The 15,485-nt window shown below is 42.8% G+C and overlaps 7 non-coding genes across 7 annotated transcripts; all 7 read left to right on the forward strand.

Annotated features, from left to right (window-relative positions):
- Positions 1-132: 132 nt before the first annotated feature.
- On the forward strand, positions 133-205 carry trnad-guc (transfer RNA aspartic acid (anticodon GUC)). The gene has a single exon. It is a non-coding gene; the product is annotated as a tRNA-Asp (tRNA).
- An 813-nt stretch (positions 206-1,018) lies between these two features.
- Positions 1,019-1,091, forward strand: trnad-guc (transfer RNA aspartic acid (anticodon GUC)). Its single transcript has one exon. It is a non-coding gene; the product is annotated as a tRNA-Asp (tRNA).
- Positions 1,092-4,839: 3,748 nt separating this feature from the next.
- On the forward strand, positions 4,840-4,912 carry trnad-guc (transfer RNA aspartic acid (anticodon GUC)). The gene has a single exon. It is a non-coding gene; the product is annotated as a tRNA-Asp (tRNA).
- Positions 4,913-6,850: 1,938 nt separating this feature from the next.
- Positions 6,851-6,923, forward strand: trnad-guc (transfer RNA aspartic acid (anticodon GUC)). Its single transcript has one exon. It is a non-coding gene; the product is annotated as a tRNA-Asp (tRNA).
- A 4,923-nt stretch (positions 6,924-11,846) lies between these two features.
- Positions 11,847-11,919, forward strand: trnad-guc (transfer RNA aspartic acid (anticodon GUC)). The gene has a single exon. It is a non-coding gene; the product is annotated as a tRNA-Asp (tRNA).
- Positions 11,920-14,124: 2,205 nt separating this feature from the next.
- trnad-guc (transfer RNA aspartic acid (anticodon GUC)) lies at positions 14,125-14,197 on the forward strand. The gene has a single exon. It is a non-coding gene; the product is annotated as a tRNA-Asp (tRNA).
- Positions 14,198-15,283: 1,086 nt separating this feature from the next.
- trnad-guc (transfer RNA aspartic acid (anticodon GUC)) lies at positions 15,284-15,356 on the forward strand. The gene has a single exon. It is a non-coding gene; the product is annotated as a tRNA-Asp (tRNA).
- Positions 15,357-15,485: the final 129 nt, after the last annotated feature.

The following is a 15,485-nucleotide window of genomic DNA, read 5'->3' on the forward strand; positions in this document are numbered from 1 at the left end:
ATATTAAAAAAAAGCTTCGGAATTGAAAGCTGTCTTACACGTGAGTCTGCGGAATGCACCATGAAGTGTTCTTAAATCCGACACCTTACAACCATTTAAAGCTACAAAGGACCGCTCAGTCTTCCAAACAGCTCCTCGTTAGTATAGTGGATTAGTATCTCCGCCTGTCACGCGGAAGACCGGGGATCGATTCCCCGACGGGGAGGTACTTGCTTTTCAGTTTCTGGGAAAACTGAACAAGTGTCGACGAGCAATCCTGTCCGTGCTTTCGGCATAATTAGATCTTGCTGTCTTGAAAATATCACATCTGAAGTAGTTTTACACTAACACATTCAAAAAAGCTTCAGAATAGAAAGCTATCTTACACGTGAGTCTGCGGAATGCACCATGAGGTCTTAAATCCTGGACACTTCACAGCCATTGAAAGCAACAATGTACCCCCTAACCTTCTAGGTAACCCCTTGTTTGTATAGTGGAATAGTATCTCCCCCTGTCGCGCGGAAGACCAGGGTTCAATTACCCAACGGGTGGGTATAACTTTTCAGTTTCTGGGAAAAACTGAACAAGTGTCGATGAGCAATCCTGTCCGTGCTTGCGGCACAATCAGATCTTGCTGTCTTGAAAATATCACATCTGAAGTAGTTTTACACTAACACATTCAAAAAAGCTTCAGAATTGAATGATGTCTTACATGTGACACTGGGGAATGCACCACGAAGTGTTAATTCCTGGACACTTCACAGCCATTGAAAGCAACAAAGTACCCCCTAACCTTTTAGGTAACTCGTTGTTAGTGTAGTGGAATAGTATCTCCCTATCCGTGCTTGCGGCATAATCAGACCTCGCTGTCTTGAAAATATCACATCTGAAGTAGTTTTACACTACCATATTAAAAAAAAGCTTCGGAATTGAAAGCTGTCTTACACGTGAGTCTGCGGAATGCACCATGAAGTGTTCTTAAATCCGACACCTTACAACCATTTAAAGCTACAAAGGTCCGCTTAATCTTCTAAACAGCTCCTCGTTAGTATAGTGGATTAGTATCTCCGCCTGTCACGCGGAAGACCGGGGTTCGATTCCCCGACGGGGAGGTACTTGCTTTTCAGTTTCTGGGAAAACTGAACAAGTGTCAACGAGCAATCCAGTCCGTGCTTGCGGCATAATCAGATCTCGCTGTCTTGAAAATATCACATCTCAAGTAGTTTTACACTAACACATTCAAAAAAGCTTCAGAATAAAAAGCTGTCTTACACGTGAGTCTGCGGAATGCACCACAAAGTGTTCTTAAATCCTAGACACTTCACAACCATTAAAAGCAAGAAAGTACCACTTAATCTTCAAAATAACTCCTCTTTGGTATAATGGATTAGTATCTCCCTCTGTCATGCAGAAGACCGGGGTTCAATTCCCCGACGGGGGAAGTGCTTACCTTCCAATTTCTGGGAAAACTGAACAATTTTCAACGAACAAGCCTGTCTGTGTTTGCACCGCCATCAGACGCAGCTTTCTTGAAAATATCACATTTGTGGTGGATTTGCACTACCAAATAGAAAAATAATTCAGAATTGAAAGGTGTTTTACACGTGGCTCTGTGGAATGCACCACAAAATGTTCTTAAATCTGACACTTCACAACCATTGAAAGAAACAAAGTACTCCTTAATCTTCTAAACAACCCCCTGTTAGTATAGTGTATTAGCATCTCCGCCTGACATGCGGAAAACCGGGGTTCAATTACCCGACATAGAGGTACTTACTCTTAAGTTTGTGGGAAAACTGAACAAGTGTCAACGAGCAAGCTTGTCTGTTTTTGCGGCACTGTCAGACCGAGCTGTCTTGAAAATATCGCATCAGTGGTGGTTTTGATCTACTGTATCGAAAAATGCTTCAGAAATGAAAGCTGTCTTACACGTGGCTCTGCGGAATGCACCAGTGTTCTTAAATCCGACACTTCACAACCATTGAAAGCAACAAAGTACTCCTTAATCTTCTAAACAACTCCCTGTTAGTATAGTGTATTAGCATCTCCGCCTGTCATGCGGAAAACCGGGGTTTGATTCCCTGACATAGAGGTACTTACTCTTAAGTTTGTGGGAAAACTGAACAAGTTTCAACAAGCAAGCGTGTCTGTTTTTGCGGCACTGTCAGACCGAGCTGTCTTGGGTTTTGACCTACTGTATCGAAAAATGCTTCAGAAATGATAGCTGTCTTACACGTGACTCTGCGGAATACACCATGTTCTTAAATACTACACATTTCACCACCATTGAAAGCAACAATGTACCCCTTAATCTTCTGATTAACTCCTCGTTAGTATAGGGGATTAGTATCTTTGCCTGTCACACGCAAAACCGGAGTTTGATTCGCCGACGGGGAGGTAGTTGCTTTTCAGTTTTTGGGAACTGAAGCCTGACTTTTTGCACCGCCATGATGGGGAGGTACTTACTTTTCAATTTCAGGGAAAACAGAAGAAGTGTTGACGAGCAAGCCTGTCTGATTTTGCGGAGCCATCAGACCTCGCTGTCTTAAAAAATATCACATCTGAAGTAGTTTTACACTACTATATAAAAAATGCTTCAGAATTGAATGATGGCTTACATGTGACACTGGGGAATGCACCACGAAGTGTTAAAAACCTGGACACTTCACAGCCATTGAAAGCAACAAAGTACCCCCTAACCTTATAGGTAACTCCTTGTTAGTATAGTGGAATAGTATCTCCCCCTGTCGCGAGGAAGACCGGTGTTCGACTACACAACGGGGGGGTATTTACTTTTCAGTTTCTGGGAAAAACTGAACAAGTGTCGACGAGCAATCCTGTCCGTGCTTTCGGCATAATTAGATCTTGCTGTCTTGAAAATATCACATCTGAAGTAGTTTTACACTAACACATTCAAAAAAGCTTCAGAATAGAAAGCTGTCTTACACGTGGCTCTGCGGAATGCACCACAAAGTGTTCTTAAATCCTGGACACTTCACAGCCATTGAAAGCAAAAATGTACCCCCTAACCTTCTAGGTAACCCCTTGTTAGTATAGTGGAATAGTATCTCAGCCTGTCACGCGGAAGACCGGGGTTCGATTCCCCGACGGGGAGGTGCTTGCTTTTAAGTTTCTGGGAAAACTGAACAAGTGTCAACGAGCAATCCTGTCCGTGCTTGCGGCATAATCAGACCTCGCTGTCTTGAAAATATCACATCTGAAATAGTTTTACACTACCATATTAAAAAAAAGCTTCGGAATTGAAAGCTTTCTTACACGTGAGTCTGCGGAATGCACCACAAAGTGTTCTTAAATCCTAGACACTTCACAACCATTAAAAGCAACAAAGTACCCCTTAATCTTCAAAATAACTCCTCTTTGGTATAGTGGATTAGTATCTCCCTCTGTCATGCGGAAGACCGGGGTTCAATTCCCTGATGGGGGAAGTGCTTACCTTTCAATTTCTGGGAAAACTGAACAATTGTCAACGAGCAAACCTGTCTGTGTTTGCACCGCCATCAGATGCAGCTTTCTTGAAAATTTCACATTTGTGGTGGATTTGCACTACCATATAGAAAAATAATTCAGAATTGAAAGCTGTTTTACACGTGGCTCTGCGGAATGCACCACAAAATGTTCTTAAATCCGACACTTCACAACCATTGAAAGCAACAAAGTACTCCTTAATCTTCTAAACAACTCCCTGTTAGTATAGTGTATTAGCATCTCCGCCTGTCATGCGGAAAACTGGGGTTCAATTACCCGACATAGAGGTACTTACTCTTAAGTTTCTGGGAAAAACTGAACAAGTGTCGACGAGCAATCCTGTCCGTGCTTGCGGCATATTCAGATCTTGCTGTCTTGAAAATATCACATCTGAAGTAGTTTTACACTAACACATTCAAAAAAGCTTCAGAATTGAATGATGTCTTACATGTGGCACTGGGGAATGCACCACGAAGTGGTAAATCCTGGACACTTCACAGCCATTGAAAGCAACAAAGTACCCCCTAACCTTTTAGGTAACCCCTTGTTAGTAGAGTGGAATAGTATCTCCCCCTGTTGCGCGGAAGACCAGGGTTCGATTACCCAACGGGGGGGTATAACTTTTCAGTTTCTGGGAAAAACTGAACAAGTGTCGAGGAGCAATCCTGTCCGTGCTTGCGGCATAATCAGATCTTGCTGTCTTCAAAATATCACATCTGAAGTAGTTTTACACTAACACATTCAAAAAAGCTTCAGAATTGAATGATGTCTTACATATGACACTGGGGAATGCACCACGAAGTGTTAAATCCTGGACACTTCACAGCCATTGAAAGCAACAAAGTACCCCCTAACCTTTTAGGTAACTCCTTGTTAGTGTAGTGGAATAGTATCTCCCTGTCCGTGCTTGCGGCATAATCAGACCTCGCTGTCTTGAAAATATCACATCTGAAGTAGTTTTACACTACCATATTAAAAAAAAGCTTCGTAATTGAAATCTGTCTTGCACGTGAGTCTGCAGAATGCACTATGAAGTGTTTTTGCGGCACTGTCAGACCGAGCTGTCTTGAAAATATCGCATCAGTGGTGGTTTTGACCTACTGTATCGAAAAATGCTTCAGAAATGAAAGCTGTCTCTGGGAAAAACTGAACAAGTGTCAACGAGCAATCCTGTCCGCGCTTGCGGCATAATCAGACCTCGCTGTCTTGAAAATATCACATCTGAAGTAGTTTTACACTACCATATTTAAAAAAAGCTTCGGAATTGAAAGCTGTTTTACACGTGAGTCTGCGGAATGCACCATGAAGTGTTCTTAAATCCGACACCTTACAACCATTTAAAGCTACAAAGGACCGCTCAATCTTCCAAACAGCTCCTCGTTAGTATAGTGGATTAGCATCTCCGCCTGTCACGCGGAAGACCGGGGTTCGATTCCCCGACGGGGAGGCACTTGTTTTGCAGTTTCTGGGAAAACTGAACAATTTTCAACGAACAAGCCTGTCTGTGTTTGCACCGCCATCAGACGCAGCTTTCTTGAAAATATCACATTTGTGGTGGATTTGCACTACCATATAGAAAAATAATTCAGAATTGAAAGGTGTTTTACACGTGGCTCTGTGGAATGCACCACAAAATGTTCTTAAATCTGACACTTCACAACCATTGAAAGAAACAAAGTACTCCTTAATCTTCTAAACAACTCCCTGTTAGTATAGTGTATTAGCATCTCCGCCTGACATGCGGAAAACCGGGGTTCAATTACCCGACATAGAGGTACTTACTCTTAAGTTTGTGGGAAAACTGAACAAGTGTCAACGAGCAAGCTTGTCTGTTTTTGCGGCACTGTCAGACCGAGCTGTCTTGAAAATATCGCATCAGTGGTGGTTTTGATCTACTGTATCGAAAAATGCTTCAGAAATGAAAGCTGTCTTACACGTGGCTCTGCGGAATGCACCAGTGTTCTTAAATCCGACACTTCACAACCATTGAAAGCAACAAAGTACTCCTTAATCTTCTAAACAACTCCCTGTTAGTATAGTGTATTAGCATCTCCGCCTGTCATGCGGAAAACCGGGGTTCGATTCCCTGACATAGAGGTACTTACTCTTAAGTTTGTGGGAAAACTGAACAAGTTTCAACAAGCAAGCGTGTCTGTTTTTGCGGCACTGTCAGACCGAGCTGTCTTGAAAATATCGCATCAGTGGTGGTTTTGATCTACTGTATCGAAAAATGCTTCAGAATTAAAGCTGTCTTACACGTGGCTCTGCGGAATGCACCAGTGTTCTTAAATCCGACACTTCACAACCATTGAAAGCAACAATGTACTCCTTAATCTTCTAAACAACTCCCTGTTAGTATAGTGTATTAGCATCTCCGCCTGTCATGCGGAAAACCGGGGTTCGATTCCCTGACATAGAGGTACTTACTCTTAAGTTTGTGGGAAAACTGAACAAGTTTCAACAAGCAAGCGTGTCTGTTTTTGCGGCACTGTCAGACCGAGCTGTCTTGAAAATATCGCATCAGTGGTGGTTTTGACCTACTGTATCGAAAAATGCTTCAGAAATGAAAGCTGTCTTACACGTAACTCTGCGAAATACACCATGTTCTTAAATACTACACATTTCACCACCATTGAAAGCAACAATGTACCCCTTAATCTTCTGATTAACTCCTCGTTAGTATAGTGGATTAGTATCTTTGCCTGTCACACGCAAGACCGGAGTTTGATTCGCCGACGGGGAGGCAGTTGCTTTTCAGTTTTTGGGAAAACTGAAGCCTGACTGTTTGCACCGCCATCAGATGCAGCTTAATCTTTTTAACAACTTCAAGTTTGTATAGTGGAATAGTATCTCTCCCTGTCACGTGGAAGACCGGGGTTTGATTCCCAGATGGGGAGGTACTTACTTTTCAATTTCAGGGAAAACAGAAGAAGTGTTGACGAGCAAGCCTGTCTGATTTTGCGGAGCCATCAGACCTCGCTGTCTTAAAAAATATCACATCTGAAGTAGTTTTACACTACTATATAAAAAATGCTTCAGAATTGAATGATGGCTTACATGTGACACTGGCGAATGCACCACGAAGTGTTAAAATCCTGGACACTTCACAGCCATTGAAAGCAACAAAGTACCCCCTAACCTTATAGGTAACTCCTTGTTAGTGTAGTGGAATAGTATCTCCCTGTCCGTGCTTGCGGCATAATCATACTTCGCTGCCTTGAAAATATCACATCTGAAGTAGTTTTACACTACCATATTAAAAAAAAGCTTCGGAATTGAAAGCTGTCTTACACGTGAGTCTGCGGAATGCACCATGAAGTGTTCTTAAATCCGACACCTTACAACCATTTAAAGCTACAAAGGACCGCTCAATCTTCTATACAGCTCCTCGTTAGTATAGTGGATTAGTATCTCCGCCTGTCACGCGGAAGACCGGGGTTCGATTCCCCGACGGGGAGGTACTTGCTTTGCAGTTTCTGGGAAAACTGAACAAGTGTCAACGAGCAATCCTCTCCGTGCTTGCAGCATAATCAGACCTCGCTGTCTTGAAAATATCACAGCTGAAGTAGTTTTACACTAACACATTCAAAAAAGCTTCAGAATAGAAAGCAGTCTTACACGTGAGTCTGCGGAATGCACCATGAGGCGTTCTTAAATCCTGGACACTTCACAGCCATTGAAAGCAACAATGTACCCCCTAACCTTCTAGGTAACCCCTTGTTAGTATAGTGGAATAGTATCTCCCCCTGTTGCGCAGAAGACCAGGGTTCGATTACCCAACGGGGGGAAATAACTTTTCAGTTTCTGGGAAAAACTGAACAAGTGTCGAGGAACAATCCTGTCCGTGCTTGCGGCATAATCAGATCTTGCTGTCTTCAAAATATCACATCTGAAGTAGTTTTACACTAACACATTCAAAAATGCTTCAGAATTGAATGATGGCTTACATGTGACACTGGGGAATGCACCACGAAGTGTTAAATCCTGGACACTTCACAGCCATTGAAAGCAACAAAGTACCCCCTAACCTTTTAGCTAACTCCTTGTTAGTGTAGTGGAATAGTATCTCCCTGTCCGTGCTTGCGGCATAATCAGACCTCGCTGTCTTGAAAATATCACATCTGAAGTAGTTTTACACTACCATATTAAAAAAAAGCTTCGGAATTGAAAGCTGTCTTACACGTGAGTCTGCAGAATGCACTATGAAGTGTTTTTGCGGCACTGTCAGACCGAGCTGTCTTGAAAATATCGCATCAGTGGTGGTTTTGACCTACTGTATCGAAAAATGCTTCAGAAATGAAAGCTGTCTCTGGGAAAAACTGAACAAGTGTCAACGAGCAATCCTGTCCGCGCTTGTGGCATAATCAGACCTCGCTGTCTTGAAAATATCACATCTGAAGTAGTTTTACACTACCATATTTAAAAAAAGCTTCGGAATTGAAAGCTGTCTTACACGTGTCTGCGGAATGCACCATGAAGTGTTCTTAAATCCGACACCTTACAACCATTTAAAGCTACAAAGGACCGCTCAATCTTCCAAACAGCTCCTCGTTAGTATAGTGGATTAGTATCTCCGCCTGCGAAGACCGGGGTTTGATTCCCCGACGGGGAGGTACTTGCTTTTCAGTTTCTGGGAAAACTGAACAAGTGTCAACGAGCAATCCTGTCCGTGCTTGCGGCATAATCACACCTCGCTGTCTTGAAAATATCACATCTGAAGTAGTTTTACACTAACACATTCAAAAAAGCTTCAGAATAGAAAGCTGTCTTACACGTGAGTCTGCGGAATGCACCATGAGGTCTTAAATCCTGGACACTTCACAGCCATTGAAAGCAACAATGTACCCCCTAACCTTCTAGGTAACCCCTTGTTTGTATAGTGGAATAGTATCTCCCCCTGTCGCGCGGAAGACCAGGGTTCGATTACCCAACGGGTGGGTATAACTTTTCAGTTTCTGGGAAAAACTGAACAAGTGTCGACGAGCAATCCTGTCCGTGCTTGCGGCATAATCAGATCTTGCTGTCTTGAAAATATCACATCTGAAGTAGTTTTACATTAACACATTCAAAAAAGCTTCAGAATTGAATGATGTCTTACATGTGACACTGGGGAATGCACCACGAAGTGTTAAATCCTGGACACTTCACAGTAATTGAAAGCAACAAAGTACCCCCTAACCTTTTAGGTAACTCCTTGTTAGTGTAGTGGAATAGTATCTCCCTGTCCGTGCTTGCGGCATAATCAGACCTCGCTGTCTTGAAAATATCACATCTAAAGTAGTTTTACACTACCATATTAAAAAAAAGCTTCGGAATTGAAAGCTGTCTTACACGTGAGTCTGCAGAATGCACCATGAAGTGTTTTTGCGGCACTGTCAGACTGAGCTGTCCTGAAAATATCGCATCAGTGGTGGATTTGCACTACCATATAGAAAAATAATTCAGAATTGAAAGGTGTTTTACACGTGGCTCTGCGGAATGCACCACAAAATGTTCTTAAATCTGACACTTCACAACCATTGAAAGCAACAAAGTACTCCTTAATCTTCTAAACAACTCCCTGTTAGTATAGTGTATTAGCATCTCCGCCTGTCATGCGGAAAACCGGGGTTCAATTACCAGACATAGAGGTACTTACTCTTAAGTTTGTGGGAAAACTGAACAAGTGTCAACGAGCAAGCGTGTCTGTTTTTGTAAGCTGTCAGACCGAGCTGTCTTGAAAATATCGCATCAGTGGTGGTTTTGATCTACTGTATCGAAAAATGCTTCAGAAATGAAAGCTGTCTTACACGTGGCTCTGCGGAATGCACCAGTGTTCTTAAATCCGACACTTCACAACCATTGAAAGCAACAAAGTACTATTTAATCTTCGAAACAACTCCCTGTTAGTATAGTGTATTAGCATCTTCGCCTGTCATGCGGAAAACCGGGGTTCAATTACCCGACATAGAGGTACTTACTCTTAAATTTGTGGGAAAACTGAACAAGTGTCAACGAGCAAGCGTGTCTGTTTTTGCGGCACTGTCAGACTGAGCTGTCTTGAAAATATCGCATCAGTGGTGGTTTTGATCTACTGTATCGAAAAATGCTTCAGAAATGAAAGCTGTCTTACACGTGGCTCTGCGGAATGCACCAGTGTTCTTAAATCCGACACTTCACAACCATTGAAAGCAACAAAGTACTCCTTAATCTTCTAAACAACTCCCTGTTAGTATAGTGTATTAGCATCTCCGCCTGTCATGCGGAAAACCGGGGTTTGATTCCCTGACATAGAGGTACTTACTCTTAAGTTTGTGGGAAAACTGAACAAGTTTCAACAAGCAAGCGTGTCTGTTTTTGCGGCACTGTCAGACCGAGCTGTCTTGCGTTTTGACCTACTGTATCTAAAAATGCTTCAGAAATGATAGCTGTCTTACACGTGACTCTGCGGAATACACCATGTTCTTAAATACTACACATTTCACCACCATTGAAAGCAACAATGTACCCCTTAATCTTCTGATTAACTCCTCGTTAGTATAGGGGATTAGTATCTTTGCCTGTCACACGCAAAACCGGAGTTTGATTCGCCGACGGGGAGGTAGTTGCTTTTCAGTTTTTGGGAAAACTGAAGCCTGACTGTTTGCACCGCCATCAGATGCAGCTTAATCTTTTTAACAACTTCAAGTTTGTATAGTGGAATAGTATCTCTCCCTGTCACGTGGAAGACTGGGGTTTGATTCCCAGATGGGGAGGTACTTACTTTTCAATTTCAGGGAAAACAGAAGAAGTGTTGACGAGCAAGCCTGTCTGATTTTGCGGAGCCATCAGACCTCGCTGTCTTAAAAAATATCACATCTGAAGTAGTTTTACACTACTATATAAAAAATGCTTCAGAATTGAATGATGGCTTACATGTGACACTGGGGAATGCACCACGAAGTGTTAATATCCTGGACACTTCACAGCCATTGAAAGCAACAAAGTACCCCCTAACCTTATAGGTAACTCCTTGTTAGTGTCGTGGAATAGTATCTCCCTGTCCGTGCTTGCGGCATAATCATACTTCGCTGCCTTGAAAATATCACATCTGAAGTAGTTTTACACTACCATATTAAAAAAAAGCTTCGGAATTGAAAGCTGTCTTACACGTGAGTCTGCGGAATGCACCATGAAGTGTTCTTAAATCCGACACCTTACAACATTTTAAAGCTACAAAGGACCGCTCAATCTTCTAAACAGCTCCTCGTTACTATAGTGGATTAGTATCTCCGCCTGTCACGCGGAACACCGGGGTTCGATTCCCCGACGGGGAGGTACTTGCTTTTCAGTTTCTGGGGAAACTGAACAAGTGTCAATGAGCAATCCTGTCCGTGCTTGCGGCATAATCAGACCTCGCTGTCTTGAAACTATCACATCTGAAGTAGTTTTACACTAACACATTCAAAAAAGCTTCAGAATAGAAAGCTGTCTTACACGTGAGTCTGCGGAATGCACGATGAGGTCTAAAATCCTGGACACTTCACAGCCATTGAAAGCAACAATGTACCCCCTAACCTTCTAGGTAACCCCTTGTTTGTATAGTGGAATAGTATCTCCCCCTGTCGCGCGGAAGACCAGGGTTCAATAACCCAACGGGGGGGTATAACTTTTCACTTTCTGGGAAAAACTGAACAAGTGTCGACGAGCAATCCTGTCCGTGCTTGCGGCATAATCAGATCTTGCTGTCTTGAAAATATCACATCTGAAGTAGTTTTACACTAACACATTCAAAAAAGCTTCAGAATAGAATGATGTCTTACATGTGACACTGGGGAATGCAAAACCAAGTGTTAAATCCTGGACACTTCACAGCCATTGAAAGCAACAAAGTACCCCCTAACCTATTAGGTAACTCCTTGTTAGTGTAGTGGAATAGTATCTCCCTGTCCGTGCTTGCGGAATAATCATACTTCGCTGCCTTGAAAATATCACATCTGAAGTAGTTTTACACTACCATATTAAAAAAAAGCTTCGGAATTGAGGGCTGTCTTCCACGTGAGTCTGCAGAATGCACCATGAAGTTTTTTTGCGGCACTGTCAGACTGAGCTGTCTTGAAAATATCGCATCAGTGGTGGTTTTGACCGACTGTATCAAAAAATGCTTCAGAAGTGAAAGCTGTCTCTGGGAAAAACCGAACAAGTGTCAACGAGCAATCCTGTCCGTGCTTGCGGCATAATCAGACCTCGCTGTCTTGAAAATATCACATCTGAAGTAGTTTTACACTACCATATTAAAAAAAAGCTTCGGAATTGAAAGCTGTCTTACACGTGAGTCTGCGGAATGCACCATGAAGTGTTCTTATATCCGACACCTTACAACCATTTAAAGCTACAAAGGACCGCTCAATCTTCCAAACAGCTCCTCGTTAGTATAGTGGATTAGTATCTCCGCCTGTCACGCGGAAGACCGGGGTTCGATTCCCCGACGGGGAGGTACTTGCTTTTCAGTTTCTCGGAAAACTGAACAAGTGTCAACGAGCAATCCAGTCCGTGCTTGCGGCATAATCAGATCTCGCTGTCTTGAAAATATCACATCTCAAGTAGTTTTTCACTAACACATTCAAAAAAGCTTCAGAATAAAACGCTGTCTTACACCTGAGTCTGCGGAATGCACCACAAAGTGTTCTTAAATCCTAGACACTTCACAACCATTAAAAGCAACAAAGTACCACTTAATCTTCAAAATAACTCCTCTTTGGTATAGTGGATTAGTATCTCCCTCTGTCATGCAGAAGACCGGGGTTCGATTCCCCGACGGGGTGGTACTTGCTTTTCAGTTTCTGGGAAAACTGAACAAGTGTCAACGAGCAATCCTGTCCGTGCTTGCGGCATAATCACACCTCGCTGTCTTGAAAATATCACATCTGAAGTAGTTTTACACTAACACATTCAAAAACGCTTCAGAATAGAAAGCTGTCTTACACGTGGCTCTGCGGAATGCATCATGAGGTCTTAAGTCCTGGACACTTCACAGCCATTGAAAGCAAAAATGTACCCCCTAACCTTCTAGGTAACCCCTTGTTAGTATAGTGGAATAGTATCTCCCCCTGTCGCGCGGAAGACCAGGGTTCGATTACCCAACGGGGGGGTGTAACTTTTCAGTTTCTGGGAAAAACTGAACAAGTGTCGACGAGCAATCCTGTCTGTGCTTGGGGCATAATCAGATCTTGCTGTCTTGAAAATATCACATCTGAAGTAGTTTTACACTAACACATTCAAAAAAGCTTCAGAATAGAATGATGTCTTACATGTGACACTGGGGAATGCACCACGAAGTGTTAAATCCTGGACACTTCACAGCCATTGAAAGCAACAAAGTACCCCCTAACCTTTTAGGTAACTCCTTGTTAGTGTAGTGGAATAGTATCTCCCTGTCCGTGCTTGCGACATAATCAGACCTCGCTGTCTTGAAAATATCACCTGAAGTAGTTTTACACTACCATATTAAAAAAAATGTACCCCCTAACCTTCTAGGTAACCCCTTGTTAGTATAGTGGAATAGTATCTCCCCCTGTCGCGCGGAAGACCAGGGTTCGAATACCCAACGGGGGGGTGTAACTTTTCAGTTTCTGGGAAAAACTGAACAAGTGTCGACGAGCAATCCTGTCCGTGCTTGCGGCATAATCAGATCTTGCTGTCCTGAAAAGATCACATCTGAAGTAGTTTTACACTCACACATTCAAAAAAGCTTCAGAATTGAATGATGTCTTACACGTGAGTCAGCGGAATGCACCATGAGGTGTTCTTAAATCCTGGACACTTCACAGCCATTGAAAGCAACAATGTACCCCCTAACCTTCTAGGTAACCCCTTGTTAGTATAGTGGAATAGTATCTCCCCCTGTTGCGCGGAAGACCAGGGTTCGATTACCCAACGGGGGGGTATAACTTTTCAGTTTCTGGGAAAAACTGAACAAGTGTCGAGGAGCAATCCTGTCCGTGCTTGCGGCATAATCAGATCTTGCTGTCTTCAAAATATCACATATGAAGTAGTTTTACACTAACACATTCAAAAAAGCTTCAGAATTGAATGATGTCTTACATGTGACACTGGGGAATGCACCACGAAGTGTTAAATCCTGGACACTTCACAGCCATTGAAAGCAACAAAGTACCCCCTAACCTTTTAGGTAACTCCTTGTTAGTGTAGTGGAATAGTATCTCCCTGTCCGTGCTTGCGGCATAATCAGACCTCGCTGTCTTGAAAATATCACATCTGAAGTAGTTTTACACTACCATATTAAAAAAAAGCTTCGGAATTGAAAGCTGTCTTACACGTGAGTCTGCAGAATGCACTATGAAGTGTTTTTGCGGCACTGTCAGACCGAGCTGTCTTGAAAATATCGCATCAGTGGTGGTTTTGACCTACTGTATCGAAAAATGCTTCAGAAATGAAAGCTGTCGCTGGGAAAAACTGAACAAGTGTCAACGAGCAATCCTGTCCGCGCTTGCGGCATAATCAGACCTCGCTGTCTTGAAAATATCACATCTGAAGTAGTTTTACACTACCATATTTCAAAAAAGCTTCGGAATTGAAAGCTGTCTTACACGTGAGTCTGCGGAATGCACCATGAAGTGTTAAATCCGACACCTTACAACCATTTAAAGCTACAAAGGACCGCTCAATCTTCCAAACAGCTCCTCGTTAGTATAGTGGATTAGTATCTCCGCCTGTCACGCGGAAGACCGGGGTTCGATTCCCCGACGGGGAGGTACTTGCTTTTCAGTTTCTGGGAAAACTGAACAAGTGTCAACGAGCAATCCAGTCCGTGCTTGCGGCATAATCAGACCTCGCTGTCTTGAAAATATCACATCTCAAGTAATTTTACACTAACATATTCAAAAAAGCTTCAGAATAGAAAGCTGTCTTACACGTGAGTCTGCGGAATGCACGATGAGGTCTAAAATCCTGGACACTTCACAGCCATTGAAAGCAACAATGTACCCCCTAACCTTCTAGGTAACCCCTTGTTTGTATAGTGGAATAGTATCTCCCCCTGTCGCGCGGAAGACCAGGGTTCAATAACCCAACGGGGGGGTATAACTTTTCACTTTCTGGGAAAAACTGAACAAGTGTCGACGAGCAATCCTGTCCGTGCTTGCGGCATAATCAGATCTTGCTGTCTTGAAAATATCACATCTGAAGTAGTTTTACACTAACACATTCAAAAAAGCTTCAGAATAGAATGATGTCTTACATGTGACACTGGGGAATGCAAAACCAAGTGTTAAATCCTGGACACTTCACAGCCATTGAAAGCAACAAAGTACCCCCTAACCTATTAGGTAACTCCTTGTTAGTGTAGTGGAATAGTATCTCCCTGTCCGTGCTTGCGGAATAATCATACTTCGCTGCCTTGAAAATATCACATCTGAAGTAGTTTTACACTACCATATTAAAAAAAAGCTTCGGAATTGAGGGCTGTCTTCCACGTGAGTCTGCAGAATGCACCATGAAGTTTTTTTGCGGCACTGTCAGACTGAGCTGTCTTGAAAATATCGCATCAGTGGTGGTTTTGACCGACTGTATCAAAAAATGCTTCAGAAGTGAAAGCTGTCTCTGGGAAAAACCGAACAAGTGTCAACGAGCAATCCTGTCCGTGCTTGCGGCATAATCAGACCTCGCTGTCTTGAAAATATCACATCTGAAGTAGTTTTACACTACCATATTAAAAAAAAGCTTCGGAATTGAAAGCTGTCTTACACGTGAGTCTGCGGAATGCACCATGAAGTGTTCTTATATCCGACACCTTACAACCATTTAAAGCTACAAAGGACCGCTCAATCTTCCAAACAGCTCCTCGTTAGTATAGTGGATTAGTATCTCCGCCTGTCACGCGGAAGACCGGGGTTCGATTCCCCGACGGGGAGGTACTTGCTTTTCAGTTTCTCGGAAAACTGAACAAGTGTCAACGAGCAATCCAGTCCGTGCTTGCGGCATAATCAGATCTCGCTGTCTTGAAAATATCACATCTCAAGTAGTTTTTCACTAACACATTC

This window comes from Filicampus tigris, chromosome 3 (genome assembly GCF_054856515.1).
Source record: "Filicampus tigris isolate MCC_2025a chromosome 3, RoL_Ftig_1.0, whole genome shotgun sequence".
In the NCBI taxonomy this organism is placed as follows: Eukaryota; Metazoa; Chordata; class Actinopteri; order Syngnathiformes; family Syngnathidae; genus Filicampus; species Filicampus tigris.